General features: G+C 38.5%; 1 protein-coding gene across 2 annotated transcripts in view; it reads right to left on the minus strand.

Annotated features, from left to right (window-relative positions):
* Ent2 (Equilibrative nucleoside transporter 2) overlaps positions 1-2,943 on the minus strand; it is a 500,966-nt gene extending 498,023 nt beyond the window's left edge. For both annotated transcript variants that reach the window (XM_090384300.1, XM_090384302.1), the window contains exon 1: positions 2,766-2,943. The gene's annotated coding sequence lies outside the window, so the exon portion shown is untranslated. The remainder of the gene's footprint in view (positions 1-2,765) is intronic.
* Positions 2,944-24,167: the final 21,224 nt, after the last annotated feature.

Raw genomic sequence — 24,167 nt, forward strand, 5'->3', positions numbered from 1 at the left:
TTCATGAAAATTAAAGTCTACAGAAGTTCAAGTCCAATGTCAACAAATATCTTCTTTCATCTTCTCAACCTCCAACTCAAGCATGGTTCTAAGTACTATAGGTTCTAATACCTCTTGTGTTTGGGATTTTCATTAAAAAAAAAAGAAGCAGATGATACAAAAGTTGGTACAGGTGTTAATGACAATATGCTACTGCTATATGATCTAGAAATGTTAGTCAGGTGGGCTGAGAAGTGGCCACTGAAGTTTAATATTGACAAATGCAAAGTATTGCATATGAGTAGCAGTCAGAGTAATGTACCAAGTGTATAGTATTACACTCAGGGTAGTGCAGAATGAAAATGAGAGGCAGCCAGGTCAGCTCATGCGATTTTGTCAATGATATACAGGAACTTTGCTAGCAGGGATAAGGAGGTGATTATCCCTATGTATAAGGCAATGGTCAGACCACATCTTGAGTACTACATACAGGTCAGTTGGCCTCATTCTATGAAGGTAGAGCTGCTGGAACAAATATAGAGAAGGGGAACAAGATTGGTGAGGGAACAAAGGGGTGTTCTTACCAAGAAAAGCTTCAGTTCTACAAACTGCATTTGGAGACTCAGCACCTCCGAGGTGATCTGATTGAAGTATTCAGGGGTTTGAATGGTTTGAGCAAGCCCAATGCTGATGGGATTCTTTCTCTTGCTCAGATTATGCACTTGAGGGGGCATAAATTCAAATTGAGGAAAGATAGTTGCAGAAGAGATGTGCAGCCAGCGAGTGGTTGATTGCTGGAACAGATTTCCATCTGGCATTATGGAAGTTGATAGGTTAAATAAATTCGAGGAAGAACTAAAACTTATGGAGGAATGGATAGGTGAAATGGGAAGGTTTTTTTTAATTTTTTTTGGGCTGATGCTGTATAAGCTTGCTTTCTGGCATTACATGCCACTACTAATGCTAAAAGAAACAAAAAAAAAAAATTCATTAGAGAAACTTTTAAAATTAGCTATAATTATTTTTAAAAGAGGTCAATAAAAATAATTTTATTGACCTCTTTTAATAATAATTATCAAATAATAATAATCATAATAATAACATTAATTCAGCAATATCAACAAACTATTACCATTTTTTTTCTATATTTTCAAAAACAATGTCATATAATGCAATTTTCAAGAATAAAAGTCAAAATTCACATTTCGAAAAAAATAAAAATTAAATTAAAAAATAATAATATATATATATACAGATAATACTTTTGTATTGCCTTTTTTTTTTTTTTTTTCTGTAAAGTCCACTACTTTCCATCTTTTGGGACTGAAAAGAGATTAAATTCAAATGAAAACAGCAAAAAGAAAATTTCAAGATGGTGGGGGGGGGGCGAGTTTAAATATAAAACACATTATAATATGAAGCTGTCAGACTATTTATGTAGTACAACTTTTGCTGATTACCAGATTTTTTTTTTAATTAAAAAAAAAGTTTTCTGGAAGAATTTTCAGAGTTGTCCGCACAGACACGAAGGTGTTTTGCTTTGTTTTCAAAAACGACAGACGTAACAATTACACTGCAGTAAAAAAATGTGTGATAATTTTTTTTTTTTTTTTTTTACTCTGTTGTAATCGCCAGATCTGATATTTCTTATTATTACATACTGTCCTAGTTAGCAATAAAGGATCTGAATAAGTCTAAATGTTAATAAAATCATGATAAATTGTGAAATTAAGCAAACGCCTTATTTCTTAAAATATAATTAGTGCAATCAACTGGCTTTCAATTAACTGCAAAAAAAGTTCACCGACTTATTTATTTGCTGTTCGTATCTTATCAATCTTAATTTGGGTAGGATAAAAATAAGCTGTTTTATCTGTACTAAGCGATAAAACTGTCAGCACAACTTAACACAGTTCTGTCGAATAACAAAAATATTACTACGAAAGCCTTGAAAACCACGTGCCTTCAATGAAATCCAGTAAACTACTGAAACTCGCCGTAATTTTCTGAAAAAAAAAAAAAAAAAAAAAAACCGCGGTTAATCACGATTATATTACATATCACTTTAGTGCTGCGCATCATTATAATATCTAAATTTTGCTTTATCAAAATAAGTTCATCTCTTGTTAACAAATTCATTTTTACAATTAAAAATTAATTTTAATACGAAGCTATTTATGATACATATGTAAATTTATGTAGATACAAATATTATAACACGTTCTCGGAGAGCACCCCTGCCCCTTCTCTAAATTCGCTGACTTGTTCTAAAGATTTTCCTAGTTCCCAGTATAGGCATACACAAACTCAAAAGGAATCTTGATTTTTGAATAACCTAATTACATTGAGGTAAAATTTTTCATGTACTCTTTTCGCTATGTGCAGATATCTTATTCCTGTAATTTTTTCTCAATTAATCTAAATATTAATTGAAGCAACATTAATTGTGAAATTAATTAATAGGATTAAATATTTGAAATATAATTTGTGTAGTGCTATTTAATGGATTTGGCATATCCCTTTATACAATACAATACGATAACTAGACGATTATTAGAAACTTGTAAGACGATTCCTTGCAGAAGTTCAGTGGCCTCTTTATTTGATGTAACCAACTTAACAGTCTTATTTTGGGCTGGATAAAAATAAGTCATTTTATTTGTGCTTAGTGATAACGCTGTCAGCACAATCTAAACACAGTCCAATTCAATGAATAAAGAATTATGAACGTCTTGAAAAGCACGTGACCAATAAAATTCGGTAAAATTTCTTGTTTTGAAACTCACCGTAATTTTCTAAATAAATGAGCACATATTCCAAATAATATTTATTTTACTTGTAAATATAATTTCCTTGCTTCGCATTACTTTGATAGCAGCGGGTGATCAAAACAACAGTTTACCTACTGTAACAAACTGTTTTCATAATGAAAATTTATTTAAAATTTTTGCATTCCACAATGCTCTCTCCATGAGGAAACTATTCGAGCGAACTCTTGTGTTTCTAAAGTGAAAATGAACATTATATATAATATATATAAAATAATAATGAAAATGATATATATGTATATATATATATATATATATATATATATATATATACAGATTTAAAATTAATAAAAATATATTATATTATATATTTATAATATAATATATTATAAATATATAATAAAAAATGTCAAAAAAAATAATTTTAAAAAATAATAATATATATTTTTTTTAAGCACAAGTATTGTTCATTTTCACTTTTGAAACACAAGAGTATATTATTATATTTATATTTATCTATATTTACGTTTATCTATTTTTATTATTATTGGTACGTTTGTGTATAATTAACTTTTTTTCTTAATTTTTTTTTTACATCTTACTCTATTTATATTTATGAATGTATCTCTATTATATTTCTGTATTAGTTGCAGTAGTTGTTCCATGTGATGCACGAAAGCAGTGTATGAGCTTTAGCATTAGTAGAGGCATATGATGCAAGAAAGCAAGCTTATTCAGCATCAGCCAAAAAAAAAAAAAAAAACACCACTCCCATTTCACCCCTCCGTTCGCTCAAAATACCTGTCCAGTTGAGCCTTAAATTTGTTTAGGCTATCAACTTCAACAACAAGTGATGGAAGTCCGTTCCACCAACCAACCAACCACCCGCTGGCCAAAGGCAAATTTCCGCACATCTATCCGACATCCGTCCTTCCTCAATTTGAATTTATGCCCTCTGAGCTGATTATTCTGAGCAAGATGAAGAATCCCATTGGCATTGAGCATGCTCAAACCATTCAAAGCCTTATACACCTCTATCAGATCACCTCGCCGGTGCCTGGCCTGCAGACTCTGTAATTTTCAAAACTTAAGCCTTTCTTCGTAAGAGCAACCCTTTGTTCCATTCACTAATCTTGTTGCCCTTCTCTGTACCCGTTCCAGCAGCTCTACATCCTTCTTGAAATGAGGCCTCCAGACCTGTATACAGTACTCAAGATGTGGCCTAACCATTGCCTTATACAAGGGAATAATCACCTCCTTATCCCTGCTAGAAAAATTCCTGTATATCATTGACAAGACACCACGAGCTACTCTTGCAGCTTGTCTGCAGTGCTCAGAGAACTTCATATCTGCCTGCACAATTACCCCCAGGTCCTTTTCATTCTCCACCACTGTCAGTGTAGTACCGCAGAGTTGATACGTTGCTCTGGGGTTACTGTTTCCCATATGTAGTGCTTTACATTTGTCAATGTTAAACTTCATTCGCCACCTCTCAGCCCATCTGTTCAACCTTTCCAGATCCTGTTGCAGCAGCATAGCGTCAGTGGTGTCCTTAACAACCCTGCCAACTTTGTATCATCTGCAAACTTGGACATTAAACTTGATATCCCATCATCAATATCATTCATAAACACCGAAAACAACAACGGACCCAACACTGAACTCTGAGGAACTCCACTAATAACATTAGTCCACGTTGAGCAGTGTCCATTGATTACCACTCTCTGTCTTCTGCCACTCAACCATCCCCTTATCCATAGCAGCAATTTGCCTCCAATGCCACACTGCTCCAATCTGTGCAGCAGTCTTCCATGTGCAACAGTATCAAAAGCCTTTCAAAGATCCAAATATATAATATCAAAGTTATTCCCTGCATCCAGTTCTTTTGTGACTACATCATAGTATCCAATCAAATTGGTCAGGCAAGACCTGCCCTCAACAAAACCATGCTGCGTCTGAGCTATAATTGAATTCTTGTCTAGATGATCCTGCAGTGCTTCTTTAACCAGTGCCTCCATTTATTTACCTGGAACAGAAGTTAAACTAACAGGTCTATAATTACGTGTGTCAGCCTTTGATCCTCCTTTGTGAATTGGGGTTATATTTGCACATCTCCAGTCTATGGGTACCTCCCCTGAGTCCAAAGAACCTCTCATAATTATGGATAGGGGTTTGCTTACTTCCTTTGCTGCCTCCTTTAATATAACTGGATAGATCCCATCCACCCCAGGTGCCTTTTTTATGTTTATCCTGAACAACCTCTCCTCCACTTTCCTCGCAGTTATTACAAAATCATCCAGCTCACTGCCAATGTTTACTTTACCTACGTCATTCTCCTTCCTGAATAACTCCTCATGCGTGAATGTAGATGCAAAATACTCGTTTAGATTGTTAGCCACCTGAGCAGGATCCTCAACTGTTGACCATCAATATCCAGTGGACCAATCTGATTCATCCCTTTCCTTCTTGAGTTTAAATAGGTAAAGGATTATTTTCTCTTTTTCTTTGCATCCTTTGCCAAGGGTTTTTCGTAGTCTGCCTTTGCCTGCCTAATCTCCTTTGTGACTTGGTTACAGACCAACTTATATCTATCATAGGCTTCCATGTCACCCATTAATTTGTATGTATCCCATGCATTTTTCTTCTCTGACACATGTCTCATTAGTTCATCTGACAACCATTTAGGCCTAAACCTTGAACAATATTTCTTAGTTGGTATGTAAAGCCTGGTAGCCCCCAAGATTAGTTCCTTGAATGCTTCCCATTTTGAGTTTGCTGTTGGTAACATCATCAGTTGGTCCCACTGTATAGAATTTAAATACTGTCTCAGACGATCATAGTCGCCTTTACGAAAACAAAAACCCTTCCCTTTACCTCTGATGGTAGTTACCTCCTTGACTAAATCCCACTTCAACACACTGTGATCACTGCCGCCTAGTGGTTCATTTATCTGCAGATTCTTAATGCATGAAGAATCACTACTGGTAATCAGATCAAGAGTATTGCTCCCTCTTGTTGCCTCACGAACATGCTGATGTAGAAAACAATCATTCAATAAATCCACAAAAGCCTTGCTAGTGTGTGAGTGACCAACCCACAAATTCCAGTCAATATCTGGGAAATTAAAATCCCCCATTATAAGACTCTCTGATTTACTGGCCCACTCTATTTCCCTGTACAATATCTTATTATACTCATCAGAGTCATTAGGCCTATAGCACACTCCTACTCTCAATTTTGATTTCCCTATGCTTATGTCACACCAAACTGACTCGATACTGCCCTGTTCATCGATGTCGACTGGCTTCACTTCCTTGGACTTTATGTGTTTCTTAACTAATAGCATAACCGCTCCTCCCCTCCTGTCCCTCTCCTGTCTGTCCTTTCTATACACATTGTATTCCCCAAATTCCAGTTCCGCATTCCTTATATCTGTGTGACACCACGTCTCTGATATCCCAACAATATCTGCCTTTGATGTTTTGAGCAATACCTCGAATTCATCAAATTTATTTACCAACCCATGTGTTTACTTGTACCGCAATGACTTCCAGCAGTCTCTGAAATACCCTGCATCTTGTTTTTCAGGCTTCTGCTCATTTCAATAGAAGCAGTGCAAGAATCACTTCCACCCCTGCCAGTGGCTACTGTTACTCTATTAGTCCTTGTATCACCCCCAACTAGCAGTTTTCCGACCCACCTAACTCTGCCTCGACAGCATCAGCAAAAATTCTTGCACCCTTTCTATTTAGCATTAGCATTAGCATTAGTAAGGCATTTGATGCAAGAAAGCAAGCTTATGCAGCATCAGCCAAAAAAAAAAAAAAAAAACCCATTTCCACTTCACCCCTCTGTTCGTTCAAAATACCTATCCAGCTAAGCCTTAAACTTATTTAGGCTGTCCATCTCCACCACAAGGGATGGAAGTCTGTTCCACCAACCAACCACCCGCTGGCTAAAGGCAAATTTCCGCTCTTCTATCCTACATCTGTCTTTCCTCAATTTGAATTTATGCCCTCTCAGGTGATTTTTCTGAGCTAGAGGGAAAATCCCATCAGCATTGAGCATGCTTAAACCATTCAAGGCTTTATACACCTCTATCATATCACCTCGCTGGTGCCTAGTCTCCAGACACTGTAATTTGCAAAACTTAAGCCTTTCTTCGTAAGAGCACCACTTTGTTCCATTCACTAATCTTGTTGCCCTTGTCTGTACTCGTTCCAGCAGTTCTACATCCTTCTTGAAATGAGGCCTCCAGACCTGTATACAGGTCTGGAGGCCTCATTCAAGCGTATCCCATATCCTTATTTATTTAAGTGTATCCCATCCCTGTAGAAGCAATCTCTCCTGTTAACAAGTACAGCTTATGCAGCATCAGCCAAAAAAAAATTCATACAATCATTCCCTCTAAATGTTTGTCCAGTTCCTCCTTAAATTTATTTAACCTATCAACTCCGGCAATGAAAGATGGAAGTTTGTTCCGGCAATTCACAACCCGCTGGCTAAAGGCAAATTTCTGCACATCTATTCTACATCTGTCTTTCCTTAATTTGAATTTATGCTCCCTTAGGTTCGTAATCTGAATAATCCCATCAGAATGCAGCGTGCTCAACCCATTCAAGGCCTTATACACCTAAATCAGATCATCGCGCGGGTGCCTATACTCCAGCCACTGCAATTTGCAGAATTTAAGCCTCTCTTGGTAAGAAGATCCCTTCATTCCCCCTCACCAATCTTCTTGCCCTTCTCTGTACACGCTCAAGCAAATCTACATCCTTCCTAAAATGAGGCCTCCAAACCTGTATGCAGTACTCAAGACGTGGCCTGACCATTGCCTTCTACAGAGGAACAATCAACTCCTTTTCCCTGCTAGCAAAAGTTCTATATATCATTGACAAAATTGATAACCTACCTGACCTGGCAGCCTGCCTGCATTGCTCAGCAAACTTCACATCTGACTGCATAATTACTACCCAGGTCTTTTTCATTTTCTACCACCTTAAGTGTAGTACCACACAGTTGGTATTACACTTAAGTACACTACATTTTGATAACCTTCTGCCATTTTCAAACCTTAATAACTCCTCATGTGTGTATGTAGATGCAAAATACTCATTCAGTTTGTTTGCTATCTGAGCACGATCATCAATGGTCGAACCATCGATACCAAATGGACCAATCAGATTTATCCCCTTCCTTTTAGAGTTTATATAAGTAAAGAAATGCTTTCTGTTTTTCTTAGCCTCTTTTGCCAAAGATTTCTCGTAATCTGCTTTCGCCTGCCTAACCTCCTTTGTGACCTGATTGCAGACTAGCTTATAGTAGTAGTAGTAGTGGCACTTGATGCAAGAAAGCAAGTGTAGGAGCTTATGCAGCATCAGCCAAAAAAAAAAAAAAAAAAAAAAATCACACCATACCCTCCAATTGCCTGTCCAGTTCCTCCTTAAATTTATTTAACCTATCAACTTCCACAACGACAGATGGAAGTTTGTTCCAGCAATTAACCACCCGCTGGCTAAAGGCAAATTTCCGCACGTCTATTCTACATCTATCCTTTCTTAATTTGAACTTATGTCCCCCTAGGTTCGTATTCTGAACAAGTGGGAGAATCCCATCAGAATTCAGCGTGCTCAACCCATTCAAGGCCTTATAGACCTCAATCAGATCACCGCGCAGGTGCCTAGTCTCCAGCCACTGCAATTTGCAGAACTTAAGCCTCTCTTGGTAAGAGGATCCCTTCATTCCCCTCACCAATCGTGTTGCTCTTCTCTGTACACGTTCAAGCAAATCTACATCCTTCCTAAAATGAGGCCTCCAGACCTGTACGCAGTACTCAAGGCGTGGCCTGACCATTGCCTTATACAGAGGGACAATCACCTCCTTTTCCCTGCTAGCAAAATTCCTATATATCATTGACAAAACCCCATGACCTGCCCTAGCAGCCTGTCTACATTGCTCAGAAAACTTCATATCTGACTGCACAATTACTCCAAGGTCTTTTTCATTTTCTACCACCTTAAGTGTAGTACCACACAGTTGGTACGTTTCTCTGGGGTTACTTCTACCCATATGCAGTACTTTGCATTTGTCAAGGTTAAACTTCAGTTGCCACTTCTTAGCCCATCTGCCCAAATTATCTAGATCCTGTTGCAGTAGCACACTGCCATTACTGTCATTACCAACCCTGCCAACCTTCGTGTCATCTGCAAACTTCGACATTAAGCCTGATATACCTTCATCAATATCATTGATAAATATACAAAACAACAGTGGACCCAACACCGAACCCTGTGGGACTCCACTAATAACATTAGTCCACGAAGCGCAGCACCCATTGATTACCACCCTCTGTCTTCTCCCACTTAACCATCCTTTTATCCATTGTAGCAACTTACCCTTAAAACCATTCTGCTCCAATTTGAACAGTAGTCTTCCATGCGCAACAGTGTCAAAAGCTTTCCTGAAATCCAAGTATATGATATCAAAATTATTTTTTGCATCTAGTTCCTTTGTGACCACATCATAATAACCAATCAAATTTGTCAGACAAGACTTTCCCTTAACAAACCCATGCTGTGTCTGAATTATTGCTGCAGTCTTGTCTAGATGATCCTGCAATGCATCTTTAACCAGTGACTCCATTATTTTACCCGGAACAGAAGTTAAACTAACTGGTCTGTAATTATTCGTGTCACCCTTCGAACCTCCTTTGTGAATTGGGGATACATTTGCACATCTCCAGTCCGTGGGAACCTCCCCTGAATCCAAGGATGCTCTCATAATTATGGCTAAGGGTTTGCTTAGTTGCTTTGCCGCCTCCTTTAATATAACTGGATAGATCCCATCCGCCCCAGGTGCCTTTCTTATGTTTAACTTCAACAATTTCTCCTCCACTTTGCTCTCAGTTATTACAAAATCATTAAGCACACTGCTACAATTTGATAACCTTCTTCCATTTTCAAACTGTAATGATTCCTCACGTGTGAATGTAGATGCAAAATACTCATTCAGTTTGTTTGCTATCTGAGCAGGATCATCAACAGTCGAACCATCGATGTCAAGTGGACCAATCATATTCAGCCCCTTCCTTTTAGAGTTTATATAAGTAAAGAAATCCTTGCTGTTTTTCTTAGCATCTTTTGCCAAAGATTTCTCGTAATCCGCCTTTGCCTGCCGAACCTCCTTTGTGACCTGATTACAGACTAGCTTATATCTGCTACAGGCTTCTGCGTCGCCTGATAATTTATATGCATCCCATGCATTTTTCTTCTCTGTGACGAGTCTCATTAGTTCATTTGATAACCATTTAGGCCTAAACCTTGAACAATATTTCTTCATCGGTATGAAAAGTCTAGTAGCTTCCACGATTAATTCCTTGAATGCTTCCCACTTAGAATTTACTGTTTGTAACATCGTCAGTCGATCCCACTGTACAGAATTTAAAAACTGTCGGAGACCACTGTACTCCCCTTTACGGAAGCAAAAACCCTTTCCTTTACCCCTGACGGTAGTTATCTCTTTGAGTAAATCCCACTTCAGCACACTGTGATCACTGCCACCTAGTGGTTCCTTTATCTGCAAATTCTTAATACACGAATGATCACTGCTGATAACCAGATCAAGAGTATTACTTTCTCTGGTTGCCTCTCGAACATGCTGCTGCAGAAAACAATCATCCAATAAATCCACAAAAGTCTGACTAGTGTGTGAGTGACCAACCCACAAGTTCCAGTCAATATCTGGGAAGTTAAAATCCCCCATTATAAGACATTCTGATTTACTGGCCCACTCTATTTCTCTGTACAATTGTTCATTGTACTCATTCGAGTTATTAGGCCTATAACACACTCCTACTCTTATTTTTGCTTTTGCAGTGCTTATGTCACACCAAACTGACTCAACAGTGCACTGTCCATCTATATCAACTGGATGCACTTCTTTTGATTTTATGTTTTTCTTAATTAACAGCATAACACCTCCTCCCTTTCTGTCCTGTCTATCCTTTCTGTACAATTGTACTCCTCAAATTCCAGTTCTGCATTCCTTATATCATTGTGACACCAACAATATCCGCCTTTGATGTCTTGACCAACACTTCAAATTCATCAAATTTATTTACTATACTTCTAGCATTAGTATACATGCAAGCATACATGCTCCTATGCCTATTCCTTGTTACCCTAACACATCCCATATACCCAACTATTCCAGGATGACTGCCATCCGTCCCTGAAACCCCCAACACCCCTCGCTCCAGGTCGCTTCTTATTCTAATAGAAGTTGTGCAAGAATCACCTTCACCTCTGCCTGCGGTTACTGTTAAACTATTAGTCTTTGTATCCCCCCCAAGCTAGCAGTTTTCCGACCCACCTAACACTGCCTCGATAGCATCAGCAAATATTCTTGCACCCTTTCTATTTAAGTGTATCCCATCCCTGTAGAAGCAATCTCTCCTGTTAACAAGTACAGTCCAGGCTGTAAAAAATTCTACCCCTTGAGCCTTGCACAATCTTTCCAGGGCCGAATTGATCGACAAGGCTCTCATCATATACTCCCTCCTATCGTGTCTGGGCAGAATTGCAGACACTTTCAAATTCAACCCTAATTCTCGGCTTTTTTTCAACAGTGACCTGTACTTGTTGAGTAATTCTGCCGGTCTCCTACTCTTAATATCATTAGTGCCAACGTGTACAACTATATCACCTTTTGTGCCCTTGAAAGATGATATCCGCTCTACAACGTCATCAACCTTTGCCCCTGGTAGACATACCCTGGTCCTGTTCCACCTATCCTTTTTACATAGCATGTTCCCCGTTTCCCTGACAATAGAGTCACCAACAACTAATAGTTCCTGTGTGACCAGCGCATTCTGCCTTGGGGGTTGCCGCTGTGTTGCGTGATGACCAAGTGCAAGCTCTTGTGTTGATGTGGGCAGCTGAGAGCTTGATGGGCCCCTCAATTTATTTCCTTCGAGGGCATCCACCCTGTCCTTCAAACTCTCATATAGGCCCATAACAACGCTGAGTTGTCGCCTGATTTCCCTACACTCCTTACATCGCGCACACACAAAGACATCCCCCATGGCAATATCATGTTCCGTTCCAGAGAGTTCGGCAAACATTTCACAAGTTGCACATTTTTTTAGGCTGTGACGCGTTGGACAATCGCCCCCCTCAGTTCTCCCCCGAGTCACAACACTCCTGCCACTTTGTGCCCGTTGCTTTGCTGCTCTAGTTCGGGGCATGGTAGTTTAAATTAATAAAATCAATAAATTAAATGTCAGTAGTATTTGAATAGAAACTATGAAATAGAAACAGTGAAGCGTATTACTATATAATTATGCGTTAGAGCTACCTCAATTAAAAAATTTGAATTCCCTACAAAAACTTTGAATTCCCTATATACAAAAACAATTGCTACAAAAATCGAACAAAAATAACGGTTTTACCTATCGTAAGTAAAATCCACAAAAACTCTTTATCTAAATTAAAATAAAAAATAACCAGCGTAACTATAACTATATGACTACGTATTAAGTACAATATAAAACAACAATCATGTAAATAAAAGGCAAACACTTATCGTTTTTGCGGAGCCTGTAACTGTCAGCTGTAACTTTTAAATAGAGTCCTTTATATCTGCCATAGGCTTCTGAGTCGCTTGAATAAAGAGGATAGTCAACGAGAAAGGGGCAAACTGTATGTTGGGTGTGACAGGATGTGCATGTACACTTCAGTGGATCTTCTCTCAGTAATAAAAAGAGCAGCCACAACTTTGGTTCTTGTTTGATCTGTTAAAGTTTGTTGTTGATATTACTTCTCCAAATTTGTGATCAATTTTCATAGCAGGTCTACACATCCTAAATAAATCCAAACCGCCATTTGGTATAAATGACAAGCCTAACATCGGTCCGACTCTCACAACTGCATCACTAACAAAATATCAAAAGGGGCTGTGATTAAAGACCACCTTGCAATTTTATTTTAAATTTTCACAAATTTACAAAATCGGAGGTTACCTCCTCAAAGCTTGAGAATATTGTTATAAAGCATATAAAATTGCCACTGTTCTCAGAATCAGTTAAACATGACTTCCATGATGAAATTTTGGATTCATTTAGTCAGCTTAATGCTGAAGAACAGGCCTCTTACCACGACCGCCTTTAAGGTTGTTGTAATCCCTAAGCTACAACTTTTAAGAAGCTCCCCCCCCTCTATTGAATAAATTTTCGGTTTAATAGTGTTTCATGCTCATCAAAGGGTGCATATAAAATGCTACATGCATAGTAATCATACATTTTTATTAACTATTAAAAAAATAACAGATATTTTTGACATTCGTAACAATAACAATAATATCAGTTAAACTAATAATATAATTTAAAAAAAAAAGACATTCTTTTCATTCATTTTTGTTAAAAAAATTAAATTAAACAATTTTTTGCTTGTAACAGATAAATAAAATATTTATTTTATGTAATGATTAATCAATAATTTTATTAACAACAAAAAATTATTGATTAAAATTTTTTAAAATGTTAGCTTCCGTGATTTTTCCACATTTCGCCATAATTTCATTATTGCGAAATGTTTGTTTGTTTGTTGGATTTATTAGTGCAAAGGCTACTAAGGCCATAATGCACCTATTACAATGTTATTTGATACATGATTGCTATATTAAATAAAAGTATTCAGATCAGATGATATTTGTTTATCATTTTGAGGAAGGCAAAAACATCATTAATATCTTGTTGGTCTCCGAGAACCTGATGTAAGGTAAGTTTATTGGAGGAATATAGATGTGAAAAGAAAGCTGTTTGTCGTTCTCTCAAATATAATGGGCATTCAATGATCAAGTGGTTTCCTGTGAGTTGAGTTTGACAGTAGCTGAATAGTGGAGTGGAGGATCATCCTGAGTGAGTAAATAACTATGAGTTAGGTGGGTATGTCCTATTCGCATTATGCAAGTACTACTTCTTCCTTTCTTTTGCCTCTAGGCATGATAGCCACTGCTTGTGATCGTTTTTAATCTTAAAGAGCTTTTTGCTTTTTTGTTTATGCCAAATGGATAGCCATTTTTTTCTAACAGTGCTATGTATGATGTGTTTGAAATCTGTGTAAGGTATCTGCATGTCTGATGTTATGTGACTGACATTCTTGGCAGCAAAATCCGCTTGTTCGTTTCCTGTGATTTCAGAATGCCCAGGCATTGCCGACCAAATCCAGAAGCGAAGGCTCAGATGGTTTGGCCACGTATGTAGAATGGGCACGAACAGAATACCATCCACACTCCTTTGGAGACAACGACCCACCCAATGGAGCATCCAACGGACCGCGCCTAGGAAAACGTGGGCCAAGCAAGTGGAAGATGACTTGAAGAGCCGACGTCTCGACCTTAACCAGGCCAGGACTGAAGCCATGGATCGTAAGGTATGGAAGAACATCACAGAGCAAGTCCGAAACCCTGCGGCACCTACAGCAGCATACTGGTTGCGTGGCCAACCGCCTCCCCCAGCTGCCAGCTAAGGACCAAAGAAGAAGAAGAAGAAGGTATCCAACAGAAAATTAATTTTTGCCTGTTTGCAAGAAGCTGCACTAACTTGATTTGAATTTGTTGTAGTAACGGATGACTGGAAGGAAATTTACACTGAAGAGCAGATACAGCGCTTAAGGAATCGATGTAGATAATAGTTTGAGGATATAATGACTGTTTTACATTGTCTAGAGCTATCAGGATAGCATACCGTTCTGCGGAGTAAATGCTGCACTCCAAAGGGAGCTGCTGGGATATTGTAATGTTTGGTAGAACTGCAACTGCGCCAACTTTACTATCTCTCTTGGAACCATCAGGTATTGATGGTTCCAAATTTGGTTAAAACTAGAGAACTGAAAATAGTGAGTTGCATGGATCTGCTGCATACTGCAATCTGGAAGGGCATTCTTTCCAGATTGTTGGAAATATTGGTCAACATTAGCCAAGGGTATTTGCCATTGCGGTGTAGCCGTGCTAATATCTAGAATTTTTTTCATATTTAGTTCCCAGCTCATAGTTATGCTTTGTAATCTAATGCCACATGGTTTATTCTACAAAGGTTTATTTTGTTACAAATTATGCCATTTTAGGGTAAATAGATACTGCCTTACTGGATGATGTGGGAAAGTTCTGATTTTAGATGCATAACTTAATAGCAGTTTAACTTAGTACAGGATTATCGGGTGTGTATGCTTGCTTACAGGATATGGTTATTTTCTCCTGTCTAGTCTTGTTTTTTCCCTTTTTGGGAAATTTGGTCTAGTGACGTCCATGTCCTCTTCTGCATGAAGTTGAAGAAGTGGTTCATCTCGGGGTAAATTTCTATGTCCATGGTATCAGTACTGGATTTTTGATTATTTCTTTCAGAGCTTGTTTGATTAACTGGCTGTTGTACAGAATTTTTATCTGGCGGTATTGTCAATGGGGTATTTACGAAATGAGTCGATTGCTGTTGGGTAGGCTGTTCTTTTAGTGTAGAGAGGACCGATATTGCCCAATCAGAAATTGAGATGCTTGTCAGAACTGAACAAGTTGTTTGTACTGTTATGGATCGTTGCTTTTTTACAAAGCAACGATTAAATTGCCATCTTATTCTTACTGAAGAATAAGATGGCAATTTATTTCAAAAATTAGACATTTTATTGAAAAATGTCTTTTTGCTTCTTGGTATGGCACCTTGTGTTACATTTTGTACTTTTGTATATTCTTTTCAGTCTGCCACTGGATGCACTCCTTTGAAAATGCTGAATGATTTCCTTTACAGTTTGGGCAGCATTGTATTTCAGTGGGGGCAGTCTGTGTGAACATGCTCTTTTGAACCAGGAGGTTCAAAATCTGCAGGGGTGGTTACACCCCTGCAGACTGCCTGCGAGTGTCCAAATTTTTGACATTTAAAACACCGGACGGGGTTTGGAATATAAGGTCGAATTTCGCACCTTAAATATCCAGCTTTAACAGTTTTTGCTAAAATCGGTGTTTTAATTGTAAGAATGACCGTTCGGGTAGGAGTAAGAACCCTAACTTTCTTAATGACTATCCTTTTGGCATTTATTACATTTTGATCACCTAATTCCTGAACGATCTCCTCCTCAGATACATTAAGGAGATCCCACTCGGCTATTACCCCTTTAGAGGAGTTTAGGGTGGCATGCAGGGGTAGTTTTCCCAAGTGCTTATTCTCACTCATCTCCATTAGAAGGTCTCCAGATTTTAATCTCCGAAACATTTTTGGAGGGCCCGCTACATTTTGAAGACATTTCTATATTAAGAATGGGGAGAGCTTACTCAAAGGATTATCAGTTAAAGAATGCAGTATCAGAAAAAGAGGAGCAGGGCTTTGTGTTCCTTCTTTTTTTCTGCCGTTTTTCATTATTTGCATTTATGTCATCTCTGTTTGAGAGATCTGGATCATGAGATCCATAAGTGGTATGTCTATTTATGTCCATCTTTGCTGCTTTTTGCCCCGGGAGAGTGCTTTTCTTCTCCCAGGTTACCAGCCCCGCCACGTGGAGGCAGGAGCGTTGCCACCATGACAAAGCGGTTTAGAAAGTTACTTAGGTTAGTACGGATTAGATAAATATATATACAAGGAAAGAAAGGCGTGTTTCCTTTCTGGATTCTACTTCAAAGCTTTTAAGTAAAGCATCACTTATCAAAAACAAGAACAATAGAGACACTGGAAAATAAATGTAACCAATCCGCTGAGAAAGAACGCTATGTATCGCACAAAATATCGCTTTGGCACTATCGGCCATGGCGAAATGTGAAACAATGTCTTCAAATGATAAGCTTCTAAGATTATCATCCAAATCCTGACATCACAGGGTTCTTCAATCAGCTTCTGAGCTTGTCATTTTCCATATATAAGATGCACACGGAAAAGAGTTTTTTTTTGAAGCATGGTTCTAGGACATTCATTTTTAATTTATTTATTTCGTATGATGTGATCAATACACGAAGGAACCAGTTTTTTCTTGCTTCCTTCGTGTATCGTAGCGGGATATCCCAACCGGTTGGTTCGGCACCATCCACTGTCCAGCCCGAGGCGGGAATCGAACCCGCGACCTTTGGGTTGCCAGGCAGGCACTTTACCTACCCGGCTAGCCCGGTCGGCTTCATTTTTAATGATCTTCCGTAATGAACTTTCTCCAGACAATTTTCTCAAGATTCGAAATATAGTTTCAACATTTGGAAAAACTGACTGCATTTTGTCTTGAATTATTATATTGTATAAATTTTTAAGAATATTTTTTCTTTAAATACAGATGAAAATGTTTTATATCTTTGAATAAGTTATCATCTCCGTCTTTGGGGTAATTATTTACTAAACTTTTTACATTTATTTCCTCTGAGCTCTTCGTCTGTCTTGTAAAAATTTTATAAAAATAAAAATATATTTGAGAAATATTCTTATATACTTCAGCTCTTCTTTGTAAATTACTTTCTAAAGAATCCTTGATAGGAATGAAAGATTTTATCCTAAATTTATCACTTGTAGAAAGATCGTCAATATTAGATGTATTTCCATCATTAATCTGCACTTTTCCAGATCTCCTTTTCTTTGCCCTCTTATAATCTATGTTATCTCGTAATTTTTTTTTTTTTTTTTTTGAATTTTGTTCAAATTCACCGAAACTAGTTCTGGTTTCTATTATGAAATCTGATAAATATGCATACAGAAGTGGTAAAAGTTTTCACTTTCCTAGTACGAAGATATGCTACTTCTTTCAACTTCACAATACACTGCATCCAATTTTGGGAAATAACACAACCAAATTCTCTTCATTTTAAGACCCGATTTGTTTATTGTTTTGTAATACCTTTCTGAAAACGACCACTTGCTTTGGTTTTTCGGGAACGCGCCATTAGGTCTACACAGTCCATGAATAAAATAAATCTCTTCACATTGGTTGTTATTATGTCTGGATGATTACCGATGTCACTTGGATATGAACTATTATAAAATTTAGTTCATTAACTAAATTTTATAATAGTTCATTGGCGTTCATTTGATTCTTTACATCTAGTTCTGTAGTTTGTGCTGTAAAAGATGATGCTGTTGTATCCGTTGGTATAGTAATAGAAGAGCCCACGTTGCTCCCAGTGAAGAAAGAAGACAACTTCGGAATTGTATTCTGTTTTTTTTTTTTTTTTTTTTTTTTTCCCATTCTAAAAAGAAATTATAAGGCGACAGACGAATTAGTAAAAATTTTCTTACATGTGGTGCTATAGCATTACATATTATTCAAGTATATTTTGTTCTTCGCAGTTTGAAGTCCTTATATTCCTTCTGTCTGATAAACGAAATTTATAAAGCTCACTCAAAATCAATTACTCTTAACGCACAATGCACAGCTATGAAAAATGCAATGCTACTTTCTGTCTTTGCACCTTCTGTATCGATAATTTTGTTGAATTGCAATATTATTATTATTGTTTTTGCTCTTATATTATTTCTCCCTCATTGGGGGGAATCCACTCCGTGACGGGTATTGCTACAAAGTACACAGGGTGGTTGTAATGTCTGGTGTTACTGTTGGTTGAGGAAATCTCTGACTACCCTACAGGTGTTCAGGATTGCAACTTTATGGAGTTCCTTGTAGGTGTTCTTTGGGAGACCTATTGCTGCTAGGCTCCTTTGAAGAGTCTTTGGCACCGTACCGGTGGTTGACACAAAGATCGGGATGGTCAATACTTCTTGCATTTGCCACATCTCCTTGATCTCATGTCGCTAGTTCGTGTACTTCCTAATTTTTTCCTAATGGGTTTTCTGGACATTGCTAGTGTTGGGCACCGCTATGTCAGTCAGGTACATAGCCTTTTCCATCTTGTCCACAAGTGTTATGTCCGGTCTGTTGTGCGGGATGGTCTTATCCGTTATTATGGTGCGGTCCCAGTACAGCTTGTGGGTTTGGTTCTCCAGTAGAGCTTGTGGGTTTGGGTCTCCAGTACTGCCTGGGGTTCATGCTTGTAATATGGTACACTTTCTTCGGTCAACTGGTATTTCCTCGCTAGCTTCTGGCTACCTGGTCATGTCTGTGAGTGTACCCAGTCTAGGGGATCACCTTGCAACCTGCAGTGATTTGTTGGATCATTTCTGACGCCAGGTAGTATCGTCGACATGTGTCATTCAGGGCTCCTTTGCAATGAATTTTCAATAGTTTCTGGTGTTGATTACCTGGTCTTGGATGGCCACTATGAATCATTCAGTCTCAGGGAACAGCTTGTGAGCCATGCACTGGAAAGAATGTTATCAATATATGATCTTGATGGGGTTCATTGTAGTGTCTGCCATGGAGTGTCTTCTTGGCCCATCTTTCTAACTTCGTTTCTTGTGCTATCTGGGTGGGTGGGGTTCCTCGATTAGGTTGAGTGGGATATACCTGGTTGAGTTGTTCTGTGCTCAAAATACACCAACTAAACGCATAGAGAGCGAGAACAGTGGCTGTGCAGGTCCGCATTAAGGCGGATGAGGAAAATGCGGATGTAATCCTGCTTCAAGAACCATATACATACATATATGAAGCAGGTGAGGGGATTCCCCTGGCCTATAAAGTGATCCACATGTGTTGTTCTCGAAGTAATTCTTCAGGTTAAATTTATCTGTTTTCTGTTGCTCTAGCTGGTCTATCAGTCCCCTTCCTCCCTTTTTCCGAGCTATTCTTAAACTCCCCACTGTTGACTTCGGGTGGTGTTGGCGGCTCTTGGTCATTGTCCTTGTCTTTTGCATTATATCTTCTAGCTCGGTGTTAGTCCAATCTATGACCCCGAAGGTGTATGTTAGTACTGGAGCTGCATAGGGGTTTATGGCTTTAACTGTGTTCCCTCCATTCAATTTTGCTTTCAGCAGGCTTCTGAGTCTTTGCTGGTATTTTTCAGTCAGGCACTTCTTGATTTCCTTGTGTTATAACTGCTGAGCCTGCATCATCCCTAGATATTCATAGATCTCTCCTTCTGTCATAGCTTCGATCTCTTTACCAATCAGCAGATGGTAGTTTTGGCCAACTAATTTTCCCTGGTGCAGTGTGTAGGTCTTGCATTTGTCTAGACCAAATTCCATCCTGATGTCCTTGCTGAATTCTTTGGTGATCCGGAATAGTTGACGAAGTTGATTCTCTGTTGCCTCCTAGAGCTTGATATCATCCAGGTTGGTGAGGGTGTACAGCTTCTCTTTTCCTTCTTTCAGATTATATCCATACTTCGACATTTAAGCATGATGGATAGCGGGTTGAGTGCTAGACAAAACCACAGTGGGCTCACAGAATCTCCCCGAAAGTTTCCTCTTCTAATGGAGTTTGGTCTGGTTGTGATGTTCTTGACTTTAATGGTGCTACTGCATTTCAACATTGTTGCTCTTAGGAAGTTTGTCACTATCGGATTGACCTTATAGATCTTCAGGGTCTCTGTTAGTGAGCTATGAGGTATGGAGTCGAAAGCCTTGCAGTAATCGATGTAGGCCGTGCATAGGTTGCGGTGCTTCTTGTAGGCTTGCTCCATGACTGCGGCATCTATGGTTAATTGCTCCTTTGCTTGCATTCTTTCTGCTCTTTGGCCATTATGTTCTGACTCTCTAAGTGAACTGGTATCTTCTTGGTGATGCAGCTGGTCAGAGGTTTCTTGTATCTTCGTGTTTACACTTCAGATATGTGATTCCTTCGGTGACAAAATTCGGGATTGTCTTCGGGTGCCTTATTTTTCGAGTGAACTATTCTGCTAGGTGCTTGTGTGTGCAGGTGAGCTTCTTGTACCAGTAGTTATGGATGTTATCAATTCCTGGGGTTCGCCAGTTGTGGGTGTTCCTGATCAGTTGTTTTTTTTTTTTTTTTTGGTAGTTGTTGGCGCATAGGCTTCTGTGGCCATAATGCACCTCCCAAAAGTTTTTGCAGTACTTTGATCCAAGCCCGAGGTGCGAATCGAACCCACGACCTTTGGGTTGCCAGGCAGGCACTTTACCCACCCGGCTAGCCCGGTCGGCATCAATTGTTTTCTTCTCGAATCTCCCACTCTCACATATCTTGTATGTCCTTGGTTTTCTTCCGTTCTATTTCTATCCAGGGTGCTCTGGTGTTATGTCTTACTTCACTTCTCCAGATATTTCCCCAGAACTCCTTGATCGTCTTCATCACTGGTGGTCCATTTTCTGCTTTCTCATCTCCACCCAGTTTCCTGTAGAAGGCTCTCTGGTCCTCATCGAAGAAACGGTTGTTTATTTTCCTCTGGGAACTCTCGTTGTATCGGCGTAGTCTCTTGCTGAGTACAAGGAGGTTCTGCTTTAGTTTGCCCAAGTATTATCCTATTCTCTGATTTCTGGTCTCATGTTTGATGTGGATGCTGTCGCTCTTGAGGATGCACTTCACCTTTTCAATCAATTTCTTACTTCTTTTAACCTTTTATACTGGGTCAACTTAATTCTTCTGCTGAAGTCTTCTTTTCCAAGCTGGCGGTCCTTCTGTTTTCGGTTCTTCTGCTGCTGGTCTGTCGTTTCTTTTCCATGAATCCTAGTAGCTGCTATGGCAGCACAGTATATGGCTGTGTGGATAGCCTCCCACGTTGCACCATTGTTGTCAAGGTAATGTGGCATTATTTGCCGATTGCGGTGGTCTGTTAATCTCCACGGGATTTTATTTGGCCTCTGCTCAGGTATCACATGAGTTCTGGTGGGGTTCATTCCTTCGAATTCTGTTAGGGCATTCTTCCACTCATCTTCTATTCTGGATAACATGACTTCATCTCTTTCCACTTCAGCTGCTCTGGGTGCTATTTCTTCTTGCTGTTCCTCCTCTTGTTCCATGGTATGATGTTCCTCCTCTGGTTCCATATTGACCATATTCTTTGTTCCTTGTAGTTGATCACTGACATACTCCTTCATTTTTTTCAAGATGGCAAGAGCTATTAGGTTCTTCGTATCGATGGTCCTTCTTTGGTCTGCTAATCGCTGTTTGGTGACCTGAATATCCGGGTATCGTTCAAACCACTTGGTTTATAACCGCGACCTGTACATTGTTATTTGGGGCTCTAGCCTGGTTATTTCATAGTATGCTCACTTGGTGAATGTATTCATTTCAATGCTCCACTTCATGTGTTGGCGTTTTCTTCCTTCATCGGTGGTCACTAGCGCAGTTGTGCAGGAAGCACTTCCAGTTGGTGGGGCACGATGATCTTGCTCTTCTCTTGTGGTAGACTTTTGGGGGGCAGCACCACTTGGTCCACTGTCTTGCTTGGGAGACTGTCTCCAACTTTTCGAACCGACCCCTCTGCCTAAGGCCTGAACGTGAGGGATTTTATCCTGTGCCCCACTCGATGCGGTAGGAATAATATTTCTCTGCGACATCATCCATTTATAGAGGTGGACTTGTTTAGCTTTGGCTTATGTTCAGTGTTTTATTTAATTTATTTTTTAGTTATTATTATTTTTATTACTACTAGCCATATAGTGCAAGAGGCTTATGCTGCACCAGCTAAAAAAATAATTCTGAATTACCCTGTGAGAGAGACTGAGTCAGAAGTAGATGGCAATCATCAAGAAATAGTATAATGATGATATCCAGCACAGGACCCTGGGTGTGCCAAGCCCATACTCAGCAGATGTGAGCCCCCTGGGATTATTATCTGATGCTGAAAACTAAAGGTCTCTTCAGATTTCTTGTGCTTCGTTTATATTACGATATCCTTCAATATCACTGAATTTGGCTGTCAGCGTGCATTTACAATATTTACAAAACATTTAAATTAATCACATCTAATTTGCAGAGACAGTTTTTATTTTTAGCGTCTTTCAGTCATTGATCACGAAAGTGTTGAATACATTTTTTGCTCATTTTCACAAAGGGACGAAATTACACACTATTGTGTAATATGAAAACTCACAAGCAAAAAAAAAAAAAAAAGAAAAAAAATTACATACTCAAAGCAATTTTCAAAATAATTGAATCAACACAAATGTAAAATGACACGTTTTCGTTAACAACTGTTAAACCTATTCAGAACAGGGTTCAGATGTTTTAATTACTGTATCTATGTTTTGGGCAGGATTTTGAAAAGTAAACCACATAAAGCGACCCCTCCCCTCTATATTAGGAAAGTTAAGCTGCAGAAAGTGGAATTTAAAAGTAAGGAAGTTGAAGAGTTCTGCTGTCAAGAGTTACCATCGCTTTGCAACCAAACCCCATCTCTCTCTTACATTATTTATTTTTTTATTCTGTTTTAGTTTATTAAGTTATTAAGACTAACTAATATTGGTAATCATGGAAATGTAGCTTAAATATGTCGTTATTAGTTAAAGCTGATGAAACTTTCTTTTACTGGTTATTTCTAAATTATATTCTTTCATTTGCTTAACTTATAATTAACATTACATCGGTTTTGTTTTATGCATTATCTTTCTGGCAACTGCCCTTGAAAGAATGATTAACAATCACAAACAATCACAATCACAAACAAGCATGTGTTGTTACGTATATAACTAAAATATGACGATGTCTATTAGTCAAAGATAATTATTATTAATTCTTGTATTGTATTAAGATTTCTTAGCCATATGCTATGTTTTGACTCATAAATGGACGTAATAACCTTCATTTCACTTACGAAAGTCTTTTTATTTTATCAGTAATTGTCAAAGTAATTATGAAGTAAATTTAGAACTCTAAAGACTATTGTTCTATTGTATTCTGAAGTTATAAAAACTGTAAACCATGCTCCATTATGCAGCACGGTTTTTCCTATAATTATTTTTCATCTATTTGGAAATTACGTCGAAGTACCATAAAAACGTAAGGGTTTCTAAAAACACTAAGTAGTCATGCCCACTGCCCGTGAGTCACGTGCAGATGTTATGTCACGGAGCAAAGAGAGACAGTTTTTCTACACAAGATTGTATTAGCAATGTGTAGGAGGGAGAAAAGAATTGAGAACTTTGGAGCGTTGGAAGAGTCACCTCTACCAGACACTGACGTGTCTACAGAGGGTGGTAATAAGCTTTTTCCAACGGACGGAAAATTCCGATTTTATTTTGATTGCCACAAGAAAAAGTATAAATATGAGTGTGCTCGCTTGCACGCGAGTTCTAATCAGTAAAGTTTTGTTTTGTTCTTAGTGCAACTCGACTGAAGATGTTGCAGGGCGCTGTTAGGAGCAACAGGCCGATTGCCCCCTTTGTAATCTACGGTATGCTATCGGGAAAGAGTATTAACTAGCCTTAAATTGTGAAACGCGGATCTCTTAAGTATGCGTTTGCATACTTAAGTTCTTTCGTTTGCGTTTAAAGTTTCCTAAGTTATCACTGAACGGTGAATACAAGAAGAGAGTAGTAGTAGTAGTAGTGGCATGTGATGCAAGAAAGCACGTGTATCAGCTTATGCAGCATCAGCCAAAAAAAAAAAAAAATCA

Source organism: Mastigoproctus giganteus, chromosome 11 (assembly GCF_048544385.1).
Source record: "Mastigoproctus giganteus isolate SK-2022 chromosome 11, ASM4854438v1, whole genome shotgun sequence".
Taxonomy (NCBI): Eukaryota; Metazoa; Arthropoda; class Arachnida; order Uropygi; family Thelyphonidae; genus Mastigoproctus; species Mastigoproctus giganteus.